Source organism: Balaenoptera musculus, chromosome 10, assembly GCF_009873245.2.
Source record: "Balaenoptera musculus isolate JJ_BM4_2016_0621 chromosome 10, mBalMus1.pri.v3, whole genome shotgun sequence".
NCBI classification, from domain to species: Eukaryota; Metazoa; Chordata; class Mammalia; order Artiodactyla; family Balaenopteridae; genus Balaenoptera; species Balaenoptera musculus.
In genome coordinates, this window is record NC_045794.1 from 8766524 (window position 1) to 8778691 (window position 12168).

Sequence of the window (12168 nt, forward strand, 5' to 3'; positions counted from 1 at the left end):
AGCAGTCGCATAGCACAGGGAGATCAGCTCTGTGCTTTGTGACCACCTAGAGGGGTGGGATAGGGAGTGTTGGAGGGAGACACAAGAGGGAGGAGATACGGGGATATATATATGTGTATAGCTGATTCACTTTGTTACAAAGCAGAAACTAACACACCACTGTAAAGCAATTATACTCCAATAAAGATGTTAAAAAAAAAAAAGCAAAATACTGAATACTAATAGGTGTGACCTGTTAGGTCATATTATTAAAATACTAAGGCCGAAAGTAAAATAAATTTCCAATGTGTTTAGTATATAAAGGAAGTCAGAAAATGCATATTGATTTTTAATTGTTATAATCAGTGAAATAGAGCATAAATAAAATTTTTAAAAATGTGATATCACCAAGATTAATTTTAAGTAGTATACATCATAGATGATAAATATTGTGTTCCCATTGCTAACATTTTCTTAACATCCTCCTCTTTTCCACATTTTGAAATTTTGAGTTCTTTAAGTTTGTTTCTTTTTTTTCTCTTGGTGCTAACTGAAAGCTGAGCTTACATGAAATCACAGGCTCTGCAAGGTACTGTGAGTTTTGGATGTTTTTGTGTTTATCTACATATGTGTGTTATTGAAATTAAAACAGAAGGAAAAGCCAACAAGAAGTTAACAATGCCTACTACGTTGTATTATCACCTAATAATAAAAAATATGATATGTATTTTTTATAAATTTCAAATTATTTCAGGATTAAATGAGATAATACCTGCAAAGCACTTAGCACAGTGCTGTAAAAGATTCAGTAATCTGGGTAAAGTCATTTTTTAGAATTGGAGAAGGTAATTTGTAAGGTGAAGCATAATCGTAGTAAAGACTAAGAGAACTATTTTGAATTTGAAAGATTAAAGAATTAGTGAACTATTTAGAAATAATGGGGGATATATGTTTCATGATGAAAATAATTATTACAGTATATCATTGGTTTAAAAAGAAAAATTGCTGTAAAGAGGTATAATATTGTAAAGAAAAATGATAAAGAAGTAGATTAGAGAATTGACTTTTTGGTTAAGTGCAGAAAGTTAGTGATTAGGAAGAAATGGAAATGTTTGATGGATTTCCATATGTGAGAAGCTAAGGCCTAAGCAAATGTTTTCAGGTTCTAATATTCCAATTACAGTGGTGTTGAGTGTTGAGCTTACCAGATGGTTGTTTTAGATGAAGTCTATAGCAGTTTGAGAGAGCAAGACATGAATAAGAAGGGACTATAGCAAAGCCAGAAAGAACATATAGCCAGAACATAAATAATATTCCTCTTTCTCAGGCTACATAGGGTTATTTTTTTATTACACTCATTCTGTTTGAAAATTTCCGTAACAACTTGTTTTTACATCAAAATAGGTTTTTTTTTTTGTCATCATTTCTCCATACTAGAACTCAATGGAAAACTCTTGCAAATGTACCACTCTAAAATGGTTTTTTTTTGAAAGAATGAAATCCACAATTGAAATACATTTCTTTACTGTGTTTTTTATCTTTATTGAATGGTGAAAACAGATAAAGCTGTCAATCTTTTTCTACTGAGTTGAAACGCATATATTCCAACTGCACTGTCACCGTTTATCCATTACACCATTGGAAATGCCACTTTAGACTACTAAGGGGGAAGCCAATATATTTCTACTCTTTATAATTAGAGTACAGACGGAAGGGGAAGGGAACCAAAAACCTCAAAGCCTGAAGTTTATATAGAGAGAGTATATTTAGAGAATATAGAGCATACTTGTATTGGAATGAATTGAAAAACAGACTGTAAAAAGTTTATGTTCTGAAAAAATATTTCGAAGAATAAAGCAATTGAATTTAGATATATTTTAAAGGAACCAGGGATTGACTGGCTCTTCATCTAATAAAACTTAATTTTTCAAAATCTCCTTCAGATAACTGTGGAGAATAATGGACTATTAGTATTCATGTATTAATATTTTCACTTAGCTAACACTAGCATAGTTTAGAAGATGGATTTAAATATCTCATTACATACAGTTTCTATTTAGAGCCCAAACTAGTGTCTGATATAGGGATTATATTTAGAATCATAGTATTTTGTGGTGGTCATAGTGGTGATGGTGGCCTTTTTGTGCTTTTTTTTTTTTTTTTTAAAGTTCAGTGTTTGAATTCTGTGCAAAATGGGCATGACCCTTTAAATTATATTGCCCATTCATCTCCCCTGCTTAAAAATCGCCTTTCTCCGTAATAGAAGATGCAAATTGTGAAGCCTGAAGTACAAATATGAACTGCTTTCTCACATGTTCATGAAGAGCTGGCAAATACTGAAGCTTCTTTGATAACAAGAGCCAATAACATATAGAGCCCAGAAGAGTCGTCTCGAGCTCCAGCTCACACATCTGTGCCGTTCGCCCACTGGGGTTCACCTCTTCCATTGGGACCAGATTCCAGCAGAAACTACCACACTGACACAGGTATCACCAACTATACCTATAGCTGTCGCTCTCAGCTTATCTCATCATTACTAGTGCCCCTTGATTGCGTATACGGAGCACAAAGAATAGAGATTTTAAAAAGTAATCCAGTAAATTTAATCTTGTAGAAAAAGAACTAACCCATTCAGGTTTAAAACTCACTTTACAAGGTAAATTACCTCAGATTTTTTCATGGTTTACCACTGAATATAACTGATAGCATTGTTAACAAATATTTCAAGATATCTCTCAGATTAACTGAGTTAATAAAGCAAATGGTCACATCGATGAAGGCAGGATATGAATAATAAAATAATTATTTAATCAGTAATTAATTGTTCTTGTCTATATAATAGTGTGTTTCTCTATTTCACATCCACATCTAGAATTTTCTTATTTATGTGATATAGCTTCCATATTCATGAGATATTACAAACTTGGTAAAGAATTTTTAAAGGCATTATAAATCTATTTCTGCACAATCATGTTTTCTTATAAGAAGTTATCTTGTGGGAAACTATTAAATGTTATAAGTGATATTATGAACACACAAAGGCCTATATATTTTAACCATAATATAAAAGACAACAACAGGGCATAATTCTCTGAGGAAATAAAATATATAAAAAGTGTTTTATTTGATGATACGCTGGCAAACTAGTGAACATAAGAATTTTAAAACTTTTTATGTTATCAAAATTCTATTCTATATAAATTGCTTTGATTATAAAAATGATATTTGAAATACTTGAAATAAATTAATTAACTTTTCAAAAAATTTGCAAGTAAAGTTAATATTTCAAGGAGAATTTGTTGCTTTTAGCCTATGCCTTCAAATATTATGGGCACAATGCTACACCCCCCACAAGAGTACAACTAAACTAATTTGCGTCCCAATTGTAGGGCTTTCATTTTTAACAACTTGTTGGAAGAGATTCTTTAGGAGATTATGGGAAGTAAACTATCTTTAATCATAAAAAAGAGTGAAGATAAATAGAAGAAAAATCAGGAGAACTCCTGAAAGAGAAATTTTAGAATAACCTATTATGTGACACTATTTATCTTTACAATACAAAATGACTCATAAAAATTATCTTTTTATTTTTCTGGATAGGGACAGTTTTAAAGTGTAGTATAAACATTTCACAGATCATAGCACTGTTACCCTTTTAAAGTTAAATACCACATTTGGAGAACTCCAGGTAACAGGTGAAATGACATCTAAAGAGATGCTGGTAACTGATAATTTTACGAATGGGAAAGAAAATAATCTGAGGCAAAAATCTTTCTGGAAGAAAACTGCAGAAGTAAAATCATGCATCAGTATTTAAATGGCATGAAATATTGATTTCAATAATACACAGAGAACTCAGAAAGATAGAACCTGAAAACTTAGTTTCAAAAAAAAAACTGTTGATTTCTGCATCTTAGAATTGTATCTCAAAAATTTTTAGAGATGAATGAAAAACATCCAGAATATGCAGAGTTGAAACACATTCCTACCAAGAAGCAAATGCAAAAAGAAAGTGAGTATTTTCTTCTCCCAGTCCCTACTGAACTCTGATATTATTTTCTTTTCCTTGTTAAATAATTTTTCTAAAGAATTTCATTATAATTTAGCATATGACACATTATGTCTAACTCTTTCTCAAGATTTTGTTACTTAAAAGATTTACCTGATGGACTTCACATGGTAAGAAGAAAACAAGTATATAGACCTCCTCGATTTGGAAAAAATCCTATTCTGTCAACTCCCTTCACACATACTGATAACCTACATGCTTTCTAAGAAATAGTGTGACTATGGGGTGGTAACCACGTCTCTCTTTTAATCTCCAGAGACAAAAGAGCAGCTAATTTACGCAGAAGTGAAAATATGCACTTCAAAGTCCAATCAGACAAAGATAACAAGAACTGAATCACCTGAAGAAAAAGGTAAAGTTTATGTAGAGGACCTTGCTTACCTGTCCTCCAATTGCTCAGCTTACCACGGTCGTTAACTATAACTAAGTTATAGTTAACTATAACTTAGTTAACTATAACTAAGTTAGCGTGCCCAGTTTCATGAGGTTGCTTAAACTATATCTTATAATCTAAACAAAAAAATGATATTGAAAGTGAAATGTCCATATTTAGTATATCCCAGATAATTAATGTAGTTTGAGTGCTACATAACCGCTACATAAATTTATGTAGTTTGGGTTATACATAAATTCATAACTGAGCAAATCAAGTAGAAATATTACTGCTTTTCAATTTGGAAAGAATTGTGAATCTCCTGATGTCACTATCCACTGATTTTATGAAGTTTCAAGAAACAATATTTGATTAACATTATTTGATACATGTTTGGAATTATAATTTCTTCTACTGTTGAAGAACTGTAGTGAGGCCCCAATGAGAAAATGATGGATATTTATATATATATGCAAGCATATGATATTTACAGAATAATAAATATCTTCTGATTATGGGTCAATAAAATTGACTATACAGATATGTTTTATTTAGAAGTATGTTTGCATCTCAAAAACCAAGTCCACATATCTAGTATTCACTTTGTATTCATAAATCATGGAGATGAATCAAAGGCTTATTTTGGTAAAGTTAGAATAAGTGACTTCCTTAAGAGGTATATAGTAGCAGAATAGGGAGTAGAACCCAGGCATCTAACTCTCAGTCCACTGATGTTTCAAATTGTACAGTATCACTTTCACTTTATCATTTCAAGTTTGAAGACATTCAAGTGTTAGGGTCTTGAATTTATGGAACGTCTCCCTCTAAACCCTGTAATTCAGTCTTTCCTCTGCTGATCTCCTCAGCCTCTTTTTTTTCTCTCTGTGCAGGGTCTTCAGTTCCATCTGCCTGCTTGCCCACTATAGTGATTCTTGGAATCTTCTGTTTCTTTCTCCTTTTAACAACAGGAGTCTTGGGATTCATGGGTAAGTTAAAAAAGATCTGTGACCTGCACCAAATGTCTCCTCCCTTAACAATTAATATTTTTACCAGTCTTCCTTTCCTGGTAGTTCCATAGCTATGATCTCCAGTTTGCTACCCTTCCACCTTCACCACTAACGTAATCACTTGCCCATTTACCAAGTTCCTCAAAAGCTTCTGATTTTTTCTTTACTTACATAGCCTGGATCATATTCAGGATATTTCCAGGAAAGACTATATTTCAGGTTTTGTTGATGATGGATCATACTGTGTGAACATTAATTTTCTCTGTACTCTGTGACACCTTTCAGTAAACAGTCAAGCCCTCTTGCAATCTCCATTCTGCAGCTCACATCTACTTATTTTTAATTGTTTATTCTCACAAACACCTAATACAAACCCAACAATACTTTTCTCCTGTACTATTACTGTCGCCTCCTAATTTATCCTGAAGTCAACAGACTTTCAAAATCCTATTGCAATTGCCAAATAAACTTCTCCAAATATATCTATGATCATGTCATCAAAATGCCAAGAAACCGTTAACAGTTTTTCGTCCTCTACTGAATTATGTTAAAATTCCCTTATTTATATTTGCTTTCGTGAATCACAATTTTATTTCAACCAAATGATTTTAAGCTTTACTCCCTACGTCCAAATTGGCTTCAAATAATTCTAGATCATTTGCTGTTCCCCGCATGTTCTCTTAAGTTTCTCCACCCCAGCACATTTGTCTATGCTGTTCCCTTTATCTGGACAGCCTTCCTCATGTAGCCTATCTCTGCCTATGGAAATTTTATGCATCCCTCAAGACCCATCTCACAGGACATGGATGCCTTTTCTAAATCATCCGTGATGTATTTTCTAATTCCCTAACCAGATGTCAGTTCTCTCTGTCTAAAACCCATTTTGTGACCTTTTATTATTTTTATCTTGCAATTTTCTCCCTATATCAGGGTTTCTAAACCTCATCACGATTGACATTTTGGTGGAATGATTGTTAGGGATGCTGTCCTGTACTTCATAACCTGTTTAGCAGCATAACTGTCATCTACTCACTAGATGATAGTAATTACAACCAAAATGTCTCTAGATAGTGTCAATATTCCTCAGAGGGTAAAATCACCCCCAGTTAAGAACCACTGCTCTAGATCATTTTCTTTTCATATTAGACACTGCAGGTGGTTCAAAAATAAATTAGTAACTAACAAGTCTTGCATTAAAAGAAGTTACAGTCACTTGCAGTCAGTTGAGTCTTTACAGTTCTCTGTGTATATTTTTTAAAGAACATCATGCTGTTTAGTGACATAGCTGAGCCTTGGCTTCAGGCTTCCTGGTTTGCAAACGAAGCTCTCTGAATTGTGTGTGTATATATCTATAGTTGTGTATATAATAGATATATATTACTTTTATTGAGATACAACTATCCTACCATAAATTCCCCCTTTTACAATGTAAAATTCAATGGCTTCTAGTATATTCAAAGTTGTACAAACGTAATTATAATCAATATTAGAATATTTTCATTACTCCAAAAAGAAACGCCATACCCATTAGCAGTTGTTTCTCATTTCCCTCCAAATTTGCCAGCCTGAAGCAACCACTAATTTTATTTTCAGATTGTTCATTGCTAGTGTATAGAAATACAGTTGATTTTTGCATGTTGCTCTTATGTGATGCAATCTTGCAGAATTTGTTCATTTGTTCTAATACATTTTCAGTGGATTCCTTCAGATTTCCTATATACAATATTATGACATATAGAAAGAGATAATTCTGCTTTTTTTTTCCTTCAAATCTGGATAATTTTTTGTCATATTCTTGAATACTGTAACTAACTAGAACCTCATGTACAATGTTGAATAGAAGAAGTGAAAGTGCACAGTCTTATCTTGTTCCTGATCTTAGGGGGAAAGCGTTCAGTCTTTCATCAGAAGGTGCGTCCCTGAACATGTGCACAGTCACCCAGAGATAGCAATGATTTCATCAGGGCTTTCTTTGACTCTCTCTTTCCCTGGTCTTTGTTAAGGTATCTGCCTCTGTTGCTGTCACACCCGTCTGTTAGACTTGACTAATTGCTTGCTGATTGCTCTTTTATTTTTGACAATGCCCAGGGAATAAAACTGTTCCACAGTTTAATCCAATTTGATTTGGGTCCTTTTTCAGGGGTAGTTTTTGAGGCCAGTCTTTGACATTTGTACTGATCCCAAGAAGGCTTTTCTTAGCTATCTCTTTCCTTGATTCTCTCTGATAAACTAAGCAGCCTATGTTTAAGATCATTACTTTCACAGAGCTACAGCCCGCCTCTTAACTGTTTAACACTCCCATTTCAAATCTCCATCATTTTCAAGAGCATCCCTAAGCTTGAACTTTCCTGATCAGATAAAGTCCATTCCTTTGGGGAAAGATTTGGAGCTCTCTGTTCTTATGACATTACTTTTTCCCTGGGCAAAATCTCTGTGACACTTCCCTGGAGCTGTGAGCAGGGCCAGTGGCACATTGCTCGTAGTAACACCCTTGGAGCTGGTCCTGGGAGAAGGGAAGAGTATTCTGGTATTCTTGGCTTGCCTCTCCTGGGTAAGCTCCTCCTCCCTACTAGTGAGCTGGGATGAGAGCACTCCGTGCTCCAATATTTTTGGCTTGCTCCAGCTGGGGGAGTGCACCTACTCTGCAAGTATGAGGTGGGTGAAAGAAAGGGGTGCCAACCTTATAACTGCAACTGCCTGGAATTTAGCCTTTCCGATGTGGAGCTGGAAGGAATTAGAAATGTTGGTGGCCTTCCCTTTCTTTAGAGATAACCTAGTCTTAGACTATATATCTATGTAGAGATACCATGAGCTGGGAACTTGGGGAGAAGGAGCCTATCCTTCTTGGCCACATGCACTTACAGTGAATCATCCACGACGCTGAGCTCAGGTAGGGAGGGGGAGCAGCTCAAGTGCTACAGACGCTCACTGTTCTTATCAAGCTTTAGTAGATTTTCTTGAGTAAATATTTCTTAATTTAACCTATACCCTTAAGACAAGTTCTAAAAATTTTAAATGGTGGGGTTTTTTAAATAACGGTTGTTTTCATCAGTTGTGGTTGTTTTGCTGAGGAGTAGTTCTTTTTTTTTTTTAAATAAATTTATTTATTTATGTTTGGCTGCGTTGGGTCTTTGCTGCTGTGCACGGGCTTTCTCTAGTTGCAGCGAGCGGGGGGCTACTCTTCGTTGCGATGCACGGGCTTCACATTGTGGTGGCTTCTCTTGTTGTGGAGCACGGGCTCTAGGCACGCAGCCTTCCGTAGTTGTGGCACACGGGCTTCCGTAGTTGTGGCACATGGGCTTCAGTAGTTGTGGTGCACGGGCTCAGTAGTTCTGGTGCATGGGCTCAGTAGTTGTGGCTTGCGGGCTCTAGAGTGCAGGCTCAGTAGTTCTGGTGCATGGGCCCAGTTGCTCCGCGGCATGTGGGATCTTCCCGGACCAGGGCTGGAACCCATGTCCCCTGCATTGTCAGGCAGATTCTTAACCACTGCGCCACCAGGGAAGTCCCAGGAGTAGTTCTACTGAGCTTATCCTGCCACCATTCTGGAGGGAGACTCTTCTGTATTGATTGTGAATATGCTCTTTAGAAGTTAAAATGTCTGTATCCCTTTGCCACGGCACTTTTCATGATACCTTACACACCATGGAAGACTATTTAGTATTTTCTAGATTGAAATATGTTTTATCTCTCTCAATCCTGCATCTAACATATTATAGCAACATTGAGACAAGTAATTCTGCAGTTTTTGTGTGAGATTCATTCGGTTCTTACCTCAAAGAGAGAGGAAGGCAAAGAACAGCCTTAGGATGAATCAGGTTGTATAGTAATCAAAGTACCTCAAGACAGTGTTGTAATTCCACCCTAAGATTCCCTATAATTAATGCATACATAGAATTTTGAAGTAATATATTTTTCACTTTTTTTCTCTTCCGGCTCTATGAGGATGAGCTTCCTGCCAAATTTTGTTTTATTTTCAATTTTTTTTTACCAGTGCAATTTAATAAATAGATAAGAATTCAATCCTTTTTTAAAAATGTGGTACATTCATCCTTAACTTGAATAGTTTTGGAGATAGATGGATAGAATTTATGTTTTAATAGTTACAGGTTGCTTGTAATTCATTATAGCAAAAAATATAAGGTTCCATTTATGGTGATGATATAAATTTTTCCTTCAAATTACCTTTAAGTTGAAAAATAGTTGACATAAAATATTGCATAAATAATCATATGGATTGAGTGCAGACATAGCCAAAATTGTCTCCTGGCACATAAATGACTAGAGTTTAAAAGCAGTGATTAATAAAAGTTTAAAGTTTTAAAAGAACATTTTTTAATTTAATAATAATTTATATACTTATCAAAAAATATTTATTCCCTCTTAAAAATAAGTTATATATTACATATAGCCATCAACCATTCTCTTTATAGGAAACATTCTGATAAGTGTGAGATTAATTTAAAGATATAAGCAGTCATCATCAATATTTTAAAAGACTCTAATACAAAAATTATCTTTTTATATTGTGGAAAAATGGAAGACAGCTAACCAAAAGAAAAAATTATTGAACAAAATTAACAAATTAAGATATTTTTATCATGTATCTAGGACCAACATTTTATGTTGTCATAAATATTAAATAAATTAAGAATTCATATATTAAAGTATTAAGAACAATTTGTGTCACATTGTAACCACTCAAATATTGCTCTTATCATTTTATAATCAAAACACAAAAGCCATAAGAACTAAACCATCTAACCATTTAAGGAAGATCTTATCATAGACTTTCCATAGAAAGACAGTAAGGGCCTCCCATCGATAGATTCAGAAATGGACTATTAAGAAAATGTTTATCAGACAAAGAGTAAGACTTTTTTCTTTAGCAAGCTATTCTACCTACAACTCCTCTACCTTCAGTTATTAGTAACAATCACTCTTCAAGATTCTTGAAATAGTGATAATGCTGGACATGTACATGACTATCTTTTTTAAATTTATTCACCTAAAGAAGAATTATAAATGGATAAGGGGGAAGAAATGCAGATATTTATAGAGGAATAAACATTTGGGGTAGATTTCATGACTGATTAGCTGTGGGAGGTAAAGGAGAACAATAAATTCAGTTTTAAATCCAAATTTTGGGATCCCCTTAGGAGGATAGTGTTGGCTTAAATGAGAAGAAATAGAAGAATATAATGAATATTATACTGTTTTGTAAGAAGACATTGAGCTGTGTAAGATCTTTTGAGTCGACTAACTGACAAGTATATAGCCAGTAATGTTACAACTGTAGGATTGCAGCATAAAATATTCAGGAGGGGAATCCTGCCTCTGTATTATTCTTCATGATTCCAGTATCTTTACACTTCTATTCATCCTTTGCCTAGCAATGAAGTGATGTTTCAAAATCCAACCATTTGGCTTTACTGTTGAGTAGTTTTCAGAAGCTAAACAGCCACCATATCAATGATTGTGAAGGAGTAACACAAGTTCTGGGGTAGTGAGGCAGACTTTTTAATGATTAAGGCCATTAGAATCACTAGCAGAATGTTGAACATTACTGATATTTCTCAAATGTATTGGCATAGAAATTTGAAATGTTGAAATCATGGGCCTTACCTTTAAAATCCAAATAACTTAGCATCCATAAAAGGTTTTATTATGATGTAATTTCTGTCTTCCTTTATAGTCCTTTACAGATCCTTTATAGATCTCCCTAAAATCCCTTATATACAGCCTATCTTTTGGAGTACTGACTAACTTTGGAATACCTTAATATGTCATTTTCTCCCCCTTCCTCTACTTTGGGAAAATGACTGCAGCAATCTAGAATTTTATTGTCCATCCTTTTCACTTTCCCACCTCTTTCTCATACATAGCCAGAAAACAAATTTAAAATTAACTCTAATATGTGAAGTCTTGCTGACCTGTCACACTATTCTAGAACCTACATTTAGTCAGTCAACCCTCTTCTGAGTTCTAATAACAACTCGTGATTACCTTTGCTACATCAATGAACATGTAGTCCTCTAATTGCATACTCTCCTGACTACAATGAGTGAGTTTCTTGAGGACAGAAGCTTTGTATTTTTCATCACTCTATCATCAAGGTCTAGTAAGATGTTTTATCATTAATGTATTTTCAACAAATGAGATGTAAGTGTATAAATCATATGCAGAGAAGAGGTGCCTAAAAAGCACAGGAATAAAACTCCTGAACATTAACTGACATATTAAAATTTAAATTGTGCCTTTTATTCTACCCCATGTTATGTTTTCCTTGAGCTAATAATGTACAGTAAAGTTTTCCAGGGCCAATTACTGAAGCCTTCATCAGACAACGTAACACAAGAAGACAATTCAGCATTTAAGAACATGACTTTCAAAGAGAAACCACTTAACAGAGGTATGCAGTTATGAATTGAAGACTGAGACCAACAAGTTTCTTCTCTGTTTCTCTCAATCACTTGATAACCTGCTCAAATTGGATTTTCTTTTAGACTCAGCCAGTTGTGGAATCCAACTTTCATTTTATTTAATTGGAAAAAAAAAACTCAGTCTTTCCCAGAGGTTAGATTCTTCTGTATACATGATAATATATTCTTTTAAATCACCATTTCTCAAAATAATACTTTTTCTACAAAAAAAATCCTATCTCTCCTTTAGCTTATTCTCTAATCATTATTATACATTCTGATATGGGTATGTTGATCAGGTACTAAGTTAATGTACTAGTT